This window comes from Rhinatrema bivittatum, chromosome 4 (assembly GCF_901001135.1).
Source record: "Rhinatrema bivittatum chromosome 4, aRhiBiv1.1, whole genome shotgun sequence".
NCBI lineage: Eukaryota > Metazoa > Chordata > Amphibia > Gymnophiona > Rhinatrematidae > Rhinatrema > Rhinatrema bivittatum.
The window spans coordinates 215,872,833-215,887,500 of record NC_042618.1 but is presented as its reverse complement, the minus strand read 5'-3'; the positions used below and the strand labels follow the sequence as shown (position 1 = coordinate 215,887,500).

General features: G+C 44.0%; 1 protein-coding gene across 3 annotated transcripts in view; it reads right to left on the bottom strand.

Annotated features, from left to right (window-relative positions):
* LOC115090504 overlaps positions 1 to 14,668 on the bottom strand; it is a 991,523-nt gene that overhangs the window by 761,630 nt on the left and 215,225 nt on the right. The gene's annotated exons all lie outside the window — the stretch shown is intronic.

Below are 14,668 nucleotides of genomic sequence, written 5' to 3'. Positions count from 1 at the left end.
GAATGGATAGAGTCTTTATTGTACTGCTGTAAATAGATGGTGAAGCAGGAAGGTAAGGCACTGATCCACGAAGTGCCAATACGCTCAACAGGCTCAGAGGTAATGTCTCACCCAGATGTTCACGATAGGCAGAGCCCACAGTGCGGGTAACACCGCAGCTGATGGGTGAAGTTGGAGCGCCGGATTGTAGAGGTCCTCACAGAGTAAAGGCATCTTCCTGACGGTAGAATGGTGGGACCGAAGGTCCGTGTTCTAGGATATGAAGTAGATAGACCCTCGAGGAGCGAGTACTCAATGGTCCAATATCCTGAAAATGAATAGAGAGAAAAGACCCCGAGGAGCGGTTGTCTTGGTTATTGAGGACCCCAAAGGGAAGTTGGAAGCAACTAGAGCTTCTGCTGGAGCGAGACCCTTAGCATGAAAGTGGTGTCTAAGTGAACAGCTTAGAGCAGGCAAAGTAGTGAAGCGAAGTCTTTGCTAACTCAAATTGGTAGCGGAAGCGGAAGCTAGATATACCCAGAGGTACTGACGTCATGCGGTGGGGCCGCCCCCAAGGTTCCCGCCATGACGTGTATTTGAGCGTCGGTGATGTGCGCTCACGTCCTAGGAGGCCACAGGAGTGAGCATGGCGGATGGGGACGCCCATGCTGAACTGGAAACGCTGAGGCTCTTGGCACCGGAGACAGCCATCTTTCCCAATGAGAGAGAAAGGGGAGAAAAAGAGGTAAGGCAGAGCGGTAGCAGCCATCTGCGACCGACGGACACAACAATACCTTGTATAAATGGAATAGCCGCAGGCTCAGGCTCATGGTATCAGGGTCAGGCAGATCCATGGAGAGACTGCACCTTGAATACCGTGTACAATTCTGGTCGCTGCATCTCAAAAAAGATATAGTTGCGATGGAGAAGATACAGAGAAGGGCAATCAAAATGATAAAGGGGATGGAACAGCTCCCCTATGAGGAAAGGCTGAAGAGGTAAGGACAGTTCAGCTTGGACAATCAAAAGCAACAGAGCTTCCCTCGCCCCAAAAAAGAGAGTGACCAACTTCATTTAATATATTATTCATTATATTGAGCATACCATATAAATAAATGCACATTCACCTTCTAAAATGTCTTTGTATTAGAGCGCTCCTTTCCTCTATAGCCTGCCATTGATTCTGGTAATGTTTCTCTTGAAATTTCTCCTGACTCAGCTCTTCTTTCTCCTCCTCCTTTTCATCTAAATGATCTTCTAGTCCCTCCGGTGGAGGCATGTCTCTGGTTTTGGCCAGCTTATGAAACATGTCCAGACAGCGGAAACATGTTTTGAATAGGCTGAAGATTCTCTCGATGACTGCCCTGGTCTGCTGGTCAGCCCTGCGGTAGCAAATATCTGCAGAAGTCTGTAGGTTAGCCAATGGGATCATGAGCCTCTATCACCTGTAGCAGAGAAGGCAGAGAAGAGCAGTTAGATGTGCCCTTGGGTTGGGCAGCAGGTAGTTCACACAGCAGGGTTAGAGCAGTCCTCCTGGTCCAAAACTGTCAGTCCCCCTAAATATGAGGGAGACAATAAGAGGTTAGTTAATGCGTTGTGGTAGTGATAAGTGCATTCCTACCTAGAAGCCAGTGATGTGGCCTTCCTGGAAGTGGTCATGAATTCCTGACTATGAGAGGATGTAGGTATCATGAGTGAATCTCAGAAACCTGGGCATGACATTCATTGTGGTGCCCTTGTATCGCAGACCATCTGCATATTTAGGGAGTGGAAGTCCTTGTGGTTGCAATAGGTGGTCTTATCTCCTTCTGATGCCCTTACAGGGATGTAAGTGCAATCGATAGCTCCCAAGATAGAAGGCAAGTGTGTAATTTGATAGAAATCAATCATGATTTGTTCTTGTTGCTTTCTGCTCCGAGGGAAGGATATATAGCGGTGTGTTTATCGGAGAATCCTACCAGGAACTGATCTATATATATATAAAGGTAGCAAACTGGTATATTACAACTACCACCCACCTTTATAGTCCTGTATGTCCTAGTTACCGCACAGTAAGGCTCAATCTATCCCAGGTTCACCCACTTCCCTTTTTGACCCTGTTTATTCCAGGTATCGTCACTCCCTCCCCACCCTCCAACCTTATGACCCAGTGTATCCTGGTAACACGCCTGTATGACCAAGGTGTTTCCCAATTTGGCCCCTGTATGACCCAAACTGTCCATGGTATACTCCCTCCCACCCCTTGCCTTACTCTTGTGTCCATATTCATCCAAAGAAGTTAACTTACCAAATGCCAAGTCAAAAATCAAAAGAAAAATTGGCTTAAATTTGTGTGCGTAAATGAGCAGTAGTAAATAACATGTATAAGTTGGATAATATTCGCGTGTATGTCACTTTAAAAATACTTCATTATGCACGTTCTTGCTTACCCCGCCTCAACATACCTCTTACATTCCCCTTTTTTGTGCATATACTTTTGCTTGTAAACAAGCATAGACATGTGTATGAGGTTCCTTTTAAAATATAAATTATGTGCAATTAGGCCACACAAACGCATATACAGCCTTTTTACGTGAGTAAGCTTTTGAATATTTTCCTTTAAAGGTGTTCAGGTTCAACCAAAAAGGGGTTGCTTCGTTCACATTTGAAAAGTAACTATAATCAAATATGTTTAACAAAAACATTTGTATGCATTACAAAAAAAGAGTTTACAAATATTTCTGTATTGCTCTTTGGGACCCAATGATTACATCTTGAGGTGGGATGAGTTCCACCTTGGTCTCTGCACAATTATGAGTGTCTCTAATATATGATAATATTATCTGTAGCTTATGAGTAGTTTGGGGTGAAATAGTGGTGAAGTACTGAAGAGTCTAGGTTAGCTGGTGAAGATCTGGTTGAACAAGCAGAGGTATTGGCAAACTAGTGATTCCGAATATGCGCTTAAGTATTTTCAGAAGCAGAGTATGTTAGTCCGTTATAAAATATCTGCCACTCCATTTAATTCTGGGTTATTATACATACATTACTACATGCATAAAATATATGAGTATAAGTTTATCATATGAGTAGACAAAGTATACATGTTCCTGTATTGCAAATATATGCATGTACTGAAACATATGCACATACCTTGGGACCAAAAATATGTGATATTTTATAAACTATGCTGCTCCTGACACTCAATTTATAAAATAACAGCATAAATCTCCATAGGCCCATTTAGTGCATGCAAATGATGTACCATTGACAGTTTTGAAAATTGAACTCTAAATGAACCGAAACACAAATGTAAATAATCACCCAAAGAGACTCAAAAACATTTTCTCTGCATACCCATATAAAGGGAGAGACTTTCTTTTAAGTTTTGAATTCAGTGATTAATTAGTTCCTGTTGCTTCTGTCTTCATGATGATCTAGCAACTATAATTTTGGCCAGCACAGTGGCCCAGTGGGAATGCTGAGTATTGCCATACAAAGGACCTGGGTTTAATTCCCACTCCCCAGGTTAGCTAGGACTGAGGATGTGGCAGAGACAACAATCCCAGCTCTTTCAGGGGAGGAACTCTTAGTCATTCTGCAAAGGCAATACATAATGGCTGGATTCAGAATCCATGGTTTCAAGATTCCAGAAAGAGCCTTGGTGCATGGTTCTCAGCTCAGGACTGTTACTACAATGAATGGGATAAAGTAATTTGGAAGGGGATATAATATAGGGGAAAAATCCCTGAGTAGTTGAGAATAAAGGCTTATAGCTCCAGACTTTAGCACTGGTTCTGATTGAACTGGAAGCCCAAAAGGAGCAGGAGGAAAGCAGAGTTGCTTACCTGTAACAGGTGTTCTCACAGGGCAGTAGGATGTTAGTCCTCACATATGGGTGACATCATCAGGATGGAGCCCAATCACGGAACACTTTTGTCAAAGCTTCCAGAACTTTGACTGGCACCTACTGAGCATGCCCAGCATAGCACCAACCCTGCAGCCAGCAGGGGTCCCCCTTCAGTCTTGTCTTATAGTAAAAAGAACATGCGAAAAATAAAATAAGAAAACGTAAACAAACCCAACTCCGCGGGGTGTCTTGAAGCGGAATGCCTGCCTGTTGGTAACAAAAGGAAATACCATCCGCTAACCAGGAGGAGAGAGTCTGCTTACCCACAGGTTTGCCCAATTTGATGGGATCGGAGACAAACAATTGAGTGCATTTCCTGTGGGCAGCTGTATGGCGGAGTTTAAATGGCTCGCAGCCACGTGCATATCTCCCAGTATGCGCACTAAAACAGGTAGCCAAAAGGGGTGGGCCAGGACAGCGCCATTAGGCACTATCCTGCTGAAGCACAGGTCAGGATCTGACCTGCTCGCGCAACCTGCTACTGCTCCAAAGAGCAGGTAAGTTTTAAAAAAAATGTAGGGTAGTTAGTGAGGTTTTAGAGGTCAGGGTTAATAGGGGAAAAAGGAGGCAGGTTAGATTGGGGGTTTAGGAAGTTCCTTCAGGGAACTGGGATTGGGGGCCTATCACGTCACCTCGTGCATGTTATAAAATCGGGTGCGCATGTGCATGCGGGTAGCGGATTTTATAACATGAGCACATTAACGCGCATCTGTGTGCACCTGTCAGGAACCACATGCACATGGACACTTGCGTGGAGCTTTTAAAGTTACCCTCTTAGGGGTAGATTTTAAGAAATTGCGCACGGGCATCCATGTGTGCGCACTACCCGGCACTCACATATGGACACCCAATTTTATAGCATGCACACGCATGTTATAAAATCGGGTGTCGGCGTGCGCAAGGCGGTGCACAATTGTGCACCCTGTGCGTGCCGACGCCCATGGCCTTCACCCGTTCCCTCCCAACCCCCTACCCTAAACTCCCTTCCCCTTCCCCTAACCAACCCACTCCCTATCCCTATTCTAGGCGCCCCCCCCAAAAAAAAATAATTTTACCTGCTGCGCCTGCCTAGGAACAGGCGCAGGTTGCGCGCACCAGCACCCGGCCGGCACGCGATCCTCCGACACAGCGGCAAATGGCCGCTGTGCCAGAGCCCTCTGGCCCCACCCTGCCCCATCCCACCCCAGGACCACCCCACCCTGCCCCTCCCCTTTTTCGAAGCCCCGGGACATATGCGCCTCACCGGACCTTTCTAAAATAGGCCCGGCACGCATAACACAATTTACGCATGTATGCTTTTGAAAATCTGCCCCTTAATGAGTAGCTATTGTTTATTTCTTAAATGATAACCTTCTTCTAGCTCTTTATTTACCCAATAGTTCCTATTTTCTCCTTTTTCTCCCAATTAGGTGTAAACCATTGTTGGGATTCTAGCACCAAGAGCCTTCATTTGCAACTAACTGAGGACTATTCCCACTGATCCTAGTCTGGATATTGCAGCAATGGACCTGAGAACTATTCCATCCAGAACCCTATAACATGGGCTCTAAATTCAGCTACCATGTGTCACTCTTAATGGTGACCATGTCTCCCTTTCCTGAGGGGCTCTGAATGCTGCCCCCACAGCATCCTCAGCCCCAGCCAACCTGGAGTCTGGAAAGTGTGATCTGGGAATCAAACTAGGAGATTCTTCTGCAAGGCAGCACATATCATTGCCAAAGAGTCACCAGGCCAGCACATGTTCTTCATGCTCTTAAAGGAGAATTTTAAAAGCCTTGCATGCACCAAACGCATACAAGTTGGGCCGGTGTGTAAAAGCCACCCAAGGACGTGCATATCTCCCACTGCACACACAAGGAAAAAGTCTATAAAAAGGGGAGGGTAGTCCATGTGCTGTGTGTGTCAGGGAAGGCCAAGAGATGTGCGCATACTTACGTGCACAGGCTTATACCACGGTCTCCTGCCGTGTAACTTTACTACTGCTATGGATGGTGTGTAAGTAATAAAATTAAAAAATCTATGGGAGAATAAAGATTGTGTCATGAGGGGTGGACGTTGTGGCTTAAGCTCCGGATTTATCTCATCTTTTGCCATTTTCTTTGACAATGCCACACACTAAGAGGAAAGGTCGGGTGAGGGAGGCAGCCTCGGCCTCCCTCCAACCTACTTTGATACAGATGGCTTTCGCTCCATTGCAGATTCTCCTGCTCTGGTTGTTGGATCCGCTGCAAGTGTTGGTGTAGAGCAAATGCCGACGCTTCTGGATGAAACATTGCTTAGTTCCGGAGCTCCGGTGACTCCCTCCCCACCCACACATGATGCAGCTAAGAGTCCTGGTGTGCCGCCTGGACAGAAGGCGTTTGCAGTAGTGGCCGCTATTGAGGCGGGTCTCCCAGCTAATTTAGCATTTTGTGTTTCCAGTGATACTGTTTGGATATCTACACCGCAATTAGAAGGAACATCTTCAAGACTAGTGGTGGAGGACAGCGGGTCATCTGCAGCGGTGCCTACTCTTGTTGGGAGAGAGATTTTGGAGGCTTCCCAGAGCCGCGATGGAAATCCTCAACAAACTCCTTTGGTAACCTTTTCCTCCAAACCTTTTTTAGTTAAACCCTCTATTGTGACTTTGGACTCTCTTTGGAATGCTATATCACTGCTGGAAAGCTCTATTATATCTTTTACAACAGTTTTGAAGGATTCTTAGAATCAATTTAATTCTCTAAATCCAATTGTTATTTCACACACTTCTAAGCTAGAAGAATTGGATTCTAAACTGTTCCAAATTCAATCTACTCAGAGTGGCTTAATTCAGGGGGAATTTGCTATTTCCAAAAGAGTGGAAAATTTGGAGAATTCATCAAGATATTTAAACTTCAGAGTGTTAAATTTTCCAAAATGTAAATTAATCTCCCCAAGAGAACAATTTAGAATTTATCTACAAGAGATATTACATCTTTCAATGGATGCGATACCACCTATCGCCAAGTTTTATTTTCTTCCAAATAATAAGCAAGAGGGTGAATCCCCTGATTCTACTCTTTTCGTCCCTCCATCTGCAAATCTTTCTGATTTTTTTTTAACTCTTCTGGTTAATTTTGTTTTTTCCTCTGACCGAGACAATGTTCTCAGAATTTTCCTTCAAAATATATCTGGGCCAAAAGGTCTGGATCTATGTAGATATATCTAGAGCAACACAGCAGAGTCGGAAAAAGTTGCTGGTTTATGTCCTCGAGCACAACAGTTGGGTGCTCATATAATTGTACGATTTGCCTGCAAATGTGTGATGAAGATTGATAATGCCAGATATATATCTTTTGAACCTTCTCAATTGGGTTTTTTCTTGGATTCTTATCGACCCCTGGTGAACCCAACCAAGTAGTACCCGTAGATTGAAATATAATCTACTTCCCCCTTTTTTACATATTATTTTGAATGTTATGTATTGCTCCTTTTGTAATGATTCTCCCCCCGATTTCATTGTAATTCAAGATATGGTTCGGTATGGGTATCTTGATTTTGCTAGTATCATGGTAACTATATACCATTCTTGTGTTTTCTGTGACTGGCATGCTATTGCTGCCTGTATATTTCAAATGCTAATAGAAATAAAGTAAAAAAAAAATAAATCTATGCTAGTCAGTGGGGTTTTAAGGGTTGGGGCTAACAGAGGGAAAGGGAGGCTATTAAATTGGGGGGAGGGGGTTGCAAGTCCTATTTCTAAACTAGGCGAACTGGGAACAAACTGGGAATATGGTAAATAGCATCAGCGCACATCCCTTATAAAATTCCCCCACTTATGCGGGTAGACATGGCATTTGCGGGCACATGTGTGTGTCCATTTAAAATTGTGCACACCTGTACTTGCGTCCTGGCTATTTTATAACATGTGCGCAAATATACATATGGGGTAGATTTTCAAACCTGTACACATGAATACACGATTTTATAACATGCGCGCGCAGGTGCACGCATGTTATAAAATTGAGGGTCGGCGCGCGCAAGGGGACGCACAATTATGCGCCTTGCGCATACCGAGCCTGCGCCGAGTCGCGCTGCCTTCCCCCGTTCCCTCCCAGGCCGCGTAACCTTTTGAAAATCCGGCCCATATGTTTTAAAATGGATGCGTCTCGGGACACGAGCTGGAAAACAAACACACATGTGCATCTGTGCCAGGGTGTTAAAATTAACATCCCTGTATATTATTTGCATACCAAACTGTTATATAAGCAATCATTGCTTCACTCAGTGTAAAAAGCTTGTGTAACCCTGTTAAAATATCCTATTCAATATATTCATATCATAGCTCTATTAGCAGAAGCCTACTCATGTAATAAAACAACATTACATAACTAAATAGATTAACTAAGCTAACAGCAAGCCAAGTCTATTAGAACAATTAAGAAATATTCATATTTTAAAGCAAGTTTAGATAAAAAATTACAGATTAAAAGCTTTTTCCTGCAGTCACATAAGCTTAACGCTGTCTGATCAGATGTGATGAACAGTGTTATTTCCAGGGTTACATTACTTTCAGCTTTGTATGAAAGCTTTGAATGCTTAGGAATAAGCTGCATAGCTAAAATTTGTCCTGTCTTATTATCAATGGTAGTAACATATTAAAAGATTGCAAGATAGCACTTTAGGGGGTTGCACCTAATGCTGAAAATATGCTCTAATGATTTATAAATGATTTATTAACATGCTGTGATATATTAATACATGATTTATAAACCCTTTGTTAACCATTTACTGCACAACCCCTAAACTAAAATGCTACTGATTGCAACAGTTCCCTAATCACTCCAATAGAACAACTAGTCTTTGTGAACCATCTTAAAAAAGTCTAGATGAGTGTTTCCCAAATGTACTCCTTAAGGGATCCCCAATAAGTCTGCTTTTCATGATATCCACAGTAAATTTTCATGATACATTTTTGCTGATGACCTGGTTAATTGGCATATTTTGGTTACCATGAAAACCAGATCAGTTGGAGAATCTCATGGACCATTTTTGGGAACCATTGGTGTGGGTCATTTGTAGTCCCTTGTGAGGGTGACCAAGCAAATCACCTAGCTGGAGCAGAAAACCACATTGACTCCAGCCTTTCTCTAATACAATTTCAACTTGATTAGCATTCAAAACACTGTTAACACCACAGTAGACTGCCTTAACTCTGGACGGCGCATATTACACAATAGTGGACTGCCTACCTTTGCATTACACTTCCCAGTCCTTCTGGTTTGGGTCATAATAGATTTATAGAAGCTGCCTCTCCTTGAGATGCAGAAGCCTCCTGAACCCAGCTGGGTTTACACTCTTATCCTGCCTCAGCTGGTCTCGCCCTCTGGACTCTCCTCTGCCCCCCCAGAGCACTCTCCTTCTGTGGGATTTAAGGTGGACCAGGCATCTAGCCTGGTCCTGCACACACAAAAGGGGGAAAGCAGGGTCACGCCGTCACATCCCTCAAAAATAAATTTGCATACATTTTTGTGTTGCATCTGTTTTACAAGTATGGGGATTTTTTTTTTTAACTTTTATGGCTGCCTAAACAGAGCTCTTTCTCTACGTGTATAAGAGAGGGAGAAAGGGGCAAGGTATACAATATGGACAAGTAAAGGGAGAATTAAATTACAGACCATTTAATTAGAGATACATGCTCACATAAAATAAGGATGGATTATTTAGTGCAGCAAAATGAAAACATATATCAAATGGCTGGGTTAGAGGGGAAAGAAAGGAGGCCAAAAAATGAGGAAAATCCCACATAGATGTGAAAGAAGCCTCATGGTGCTATAGCCCCAGTTGGTACAGGTTTCCATAGAGCTAGAAGCCAAAAGAAGCAGGATAAACTTGCCAGGCCAAAATGATAAAAATATAAATCATTGATGGAATCTTTTGCTTGTTCAATGAGCTTAAAACACTCCACCCACACTACAATAGCAAGTAAGCCTTGCTCCTGGTTTACCTGAGCTACCACTACAATCTGTCAGGGTCAGTTCAAGAGTATTTGGTGCCCTAGGTGAATCTTTGGCCCCCTTCACCCAACTTACCTTGAGCACAGCGCTCCCTCCTATTGACGACAGTGGCTCCAGAACAGTTCTCCATTTTTTGGGAGGTATTAGCTCTGGCACAGCACTCTTCTGGGCCTCGTGCTGGCTGGATTTTGCTGCCCCCAAACTCTGACACTGTAGGCAACCACCTAGTATGTCTAATGGAAGCACTGGCCCTGTGGTCCTTTACCATTTGACTTCAAGTAAACCGCATAACTTTTAGTACATGCTTTCTAACTCTATTCTCTTCTTTTCAAAGAAATCTCAGTAAGTCCCTTTTACTTGCTCTCACACACAGAAGATGCAGACATTGTTATGTATTTCTTTTGTATTAAATATACATCCAAGATTTAATTTAAATTAAGTTATGCACAAAACCTTTCACTAAAATCTTTCAAGTATACACTTACTAAACATTTTAGAATGAATGCTAAAACAATGCTTAATGGAAGATGCACTAAGAGGTCCATATTCAAAAGCATTTAACTGGATACACACAAAACTTATTTCGCTAAATGAAGATTTGAAATTTATCCTGCTAAATTCTAACTAATAAGTTAGTCAGTTACAGTTTAGCCGGATAAGTTAGGGGCATTCTGGGGGCGTAACTGGGAGGAGTTGTGTTAGCCAGCTAAGTTATCCAGCTATCTATGATATTCAGAGTTAGCTGGATAACTTAGGTGGCTAAGTCTGATCAGGCCAAACAGCTGTCATAAAGTTAGCCAGATAAAGTTGAACATACCTCCAAAGTTAGCCAGATAAATTTATCTGGCTAAGGGCCTGATTCAATGTATTTATGTCTAGAATACAATGTTGAAAGTAATGCATTCAGACATGCTTGACTAGAAACATATAAAATAGAATACAGAAATATAGAAAAGCAACTGTTGCTTTCCTGTAACAGGTGTTCTCCAACGACAGCAGGATCTTAGTCCTCACAAATGGGTGACATCACAGGATGGAGCCCTGTACGGAAAACTTTTCAGTCAAAGTTTCTATAAAGCTTTGACTGACACTAGCACACTGAGTGCACTGAGCATGCTCAGCCTGCAATTATCCCTGTGAGCCACAGGTGTCTCCCTCAGTCTCGTCTTATAGCTAAAAGTGCAAGCGAAACTAAAATAAAAGTAAAAATGCATACAGACCCAACTCCGCGGGGTGGCGGGTGGGTTTTGTGAGGACTAACATCCTGCTGTCCTGTGAGAACACCTGTTACAAATAAGCAACACTTGCTTTCTCACAGGACAAGCAGGATGGTAGTCCTCACATATGGGTGAGTACCGAGCTGAGGATGCCCGAGAGTGCACCAAATGCACCCAAGACGCGCGAAAGGCGCAATGACGGGGGTGAAATTTGGAACGGAGGGCATCCTGAAACCCTTAACAGGTTGGTGGAAGGATGTTGGGTAGTTAAATCGAAAAGAATAAGAGTAGACGGACTGGCCAAACATGGAGCATGCCAGCTAGTCGTATGTAAGCAATAATGAGCTGCGAAGGTATGGAGAGAACTCCAGGTTGCAGCCTGATAAATATATACAAGCAGCAGTGGCTGAGGGGAAGCTATTAAGGCTAGGACGGACACAACAGAGTGTGGTTACACACAGTGTTGTAGTGAAATGCCTGCATGTTGGTAGGAAAAGAGATACAGTCCGTCAATTAGGAGGAATAGGTCTGTTTGCCCACTGGAACTCGCAGTTTGACTCTTGCCACAGAAGGAAAGAGGTAGGTGGAATTCCTATGGAATGTAGAGCGGTCTAGATAGAATGCAAGTGCACTATTACTGTCCAAGAAGTGGAAAAAACCATCTCACTTTGGTGAGAGAGAAGTGTTGGGAAAAATGGGCAGAGTATATTCTGAGTAAGGTGAGATGCAACGTCTACCTTAAGAAAGATATGAAGTTGAAAACATAAAACCACTCGGTCACGGAGGAACGCAGGGTCAGATGAGTATGTAACAAGGTGTGTAACTCACTGACCCTGTTGGCAGAAATGACATTTATGAGAGAAAGAATTTCCCATGCCAAACTGTGAAATGAGAGCAATGGAAAGGCTCGAACGGAGAACGTATGAGACTTATAAGGATAAGATATAAGTTCCATTCCGTGACTAGTGAAAATAGAGGCGGCTTGATCAGTGGATAATCCATGGTAAGCTGACTCAGAAGGGGTTTACCGTTAATCGGGAATCCCCACTCCCAAACGATATACCAATTGAAACAGAGGTGTACCTGTGTGGAGGATGTCTGGGGAGTAGAATCCGAGGGAGCAAGAGAAAAGAGTAGTGTAGAAAAAGAAAAAGGGTAATACCCTTTTGTATGCGTCAAGTGGTAAATCATGCCATTTTGAATGGTAGGATTTATGTGTGGAAGGTTTTGTGACGCGACCAGTACCTGAGAACATCAGTGAGTCTACAATTTGAGACTGACTTGTGAGAAGGCCAATTGGTTACTGGTGTGATAGATTGAGAAGTATGGGAAGCATACTGGTCTTGGCCAGGACGTGGGTCTGAGGAACAGTGAACCCCATCCCGGTTCAACATTAGAAGAGTGCTGGCTATGAGAGGCAGCAGAAGAGACACATTTAAGAGGCCCTTGATGGAAGAAAGGTGTCTATGGGAACGCATTGGAAACATGTGTAAGGAGTAGAATCTGCGCACCTTATGGTTCGATTCAGACGCAGAGGGCAAGTTCAGTTGACTTCAGCGTTAGAAGATGTTTCCTGCTACACATGTAGTCCGAGACCATACGAGAGGATGGAAATCTACATGGAGAAGATCTGCTAGTGCGTTCAGTAAATCTCTTAGATAAGTGGCCCGAGGATGCATGAAGTGAGCAAGGGCCAAGGGTAGAGCTGCACAGCTTCCTTGCAGAGCAGCTAAGAGGTGCGTGCATGTGTGTTGGAAAGCACATTGTCCCTATGCTGTCTGTCTGCATGCACAAAGATTTGTTGCAGAGGCAGTATTGAAAGGCATAAGGGTATAACTCATGGCTACAAGCTCCAGGAAGTTCATGTGAAACTGTGCCTGGAGTGGAATAGACGCATATTGGGTTGAGAAGCTTTTAGGTCAAACTTTACAACCCTGAGTAAATGTGAACATGAGCAGAGTCAGACTAGGTTTTGGTTCTAGATCTGCAATATGGATGAGGGACAAAATTGGTTGAACAGCTTAGGCCCACTGACAATGGAAATTCACTGAATCTAACCCATAGCAGTTTTGGATCTATGAGGAAAGTGCATAGTGAAAAAACCCCATGACCCAACAATGAAGAATTGAGGGGCTGAGGTTATGGAAAATGCGTGCAGGGACATGTAAGAATTTATTAGAATGTCTGCGCTTATGCTGGACAGGAAGGTCATTATGACTGTGGTGTCCAGAAATGTTGTATAAGGGATTTATGGCAGTGACAGTAAACCCAGGTAGTAAATGTATAGTGAGTCATGAAGAAGTTAGAGCTCCTTGTGTAGAGTGACTGTGGTTATGCAGCTGTCCATGCAAGGAAAAGCGGGAATGATGTTTCACTCCGTAGAGAAACAGCCATCACCAATAATGATTCAATGAAATACCCCAGTTGCCGAAGCTGGTGCAACCGGCAGAGCTTGGGATTGTAATATCGTTGACTCACCATGAAGCACATAGAAAGATTAGAGGTAATGTACTTACTGCGATATGGAAGCATGGTGACAAAAGATACCATTTTACCTGTGCCTTCTGAAGAAAGTTGGTATTTCTGAGGTCCAGGATGGGTGGAGAGTAACTACTTTCTGTTGAAAGAAAGAATAGTGTAATTAAAACTCCCCAAGCCCCCCTGCGCTTTGTAGCATCTGGGGGAGTGTACCAGAAACCTTGGTACAAAGTGGGATGGCCGCTCTGTTATCCGGCCAGTTGGGAGATCAGGAGGTGTCCAACTGGAGGGGCTGATGTAATCTGGATATCATGTAAGCTCCTACGGGAGCGTGAGCGGTAAAGTCTTACCCGCATTTCTGTGTGCTGTACAAGGAGACATCGAGCCCTGTCATCAGGCTTCAAGGTGTTCTTGCACTTGAGGTAGTAGTTGCTGGATCTAGTGTTTAGCAGATCAGCGAATGCATCTGGAACTTTGGTTCTGAATTTGGAACCAGAAGCCAGAGTATTAATCAGTACAGAGCCCCTTTGCTGAAAATGGGAGGATGTCCTGATGCAATCCCAAAGAAATGATAGAGAGGTTCTCTTGGTATTGTGGCTGACATAGCTGGCATAGCGATATGTGACACTAATACGGTTCTTGGAAGGTACATGACCTAGAACTTTTCGAACCATGTGGCCCGAATTAGAAAACACATCTCAATGGGAATGTCGCAGAAGTGGGTACTTACCATCCGACGTGGATCGCCGAAGGACGAGCCGGTGAAGATTGCTGGCTCCGTGGATTTCAGGAGTCATCGAGGGAATAGACGCCCATCTCAACTGTGATGCCTGGTATGGTGGCGCAGGTATAGAGGAGACAGGCTGAGCGTGGCTGGCGCTACCACCGTAATTAGTGGAGGGCCACAATCCCGCATCGATGTCGGTGGGGCATGCCTCAGGAACAGGGGAGCCAATTAACAGCTCGTGAACCCGGCCCTCATCGCAGCGGCTCAATGTCTCATGACGCCAGTGCAGAATTCTTCGGAACTCGTTCCGGTGTTTCTGGAGCACCAAGGACTGCCAATACTGTGCAGAACAGTGTCGATGGCAGTGGTGATGTTGCTCGGCCCGAGCATTCTCCAGCATCAA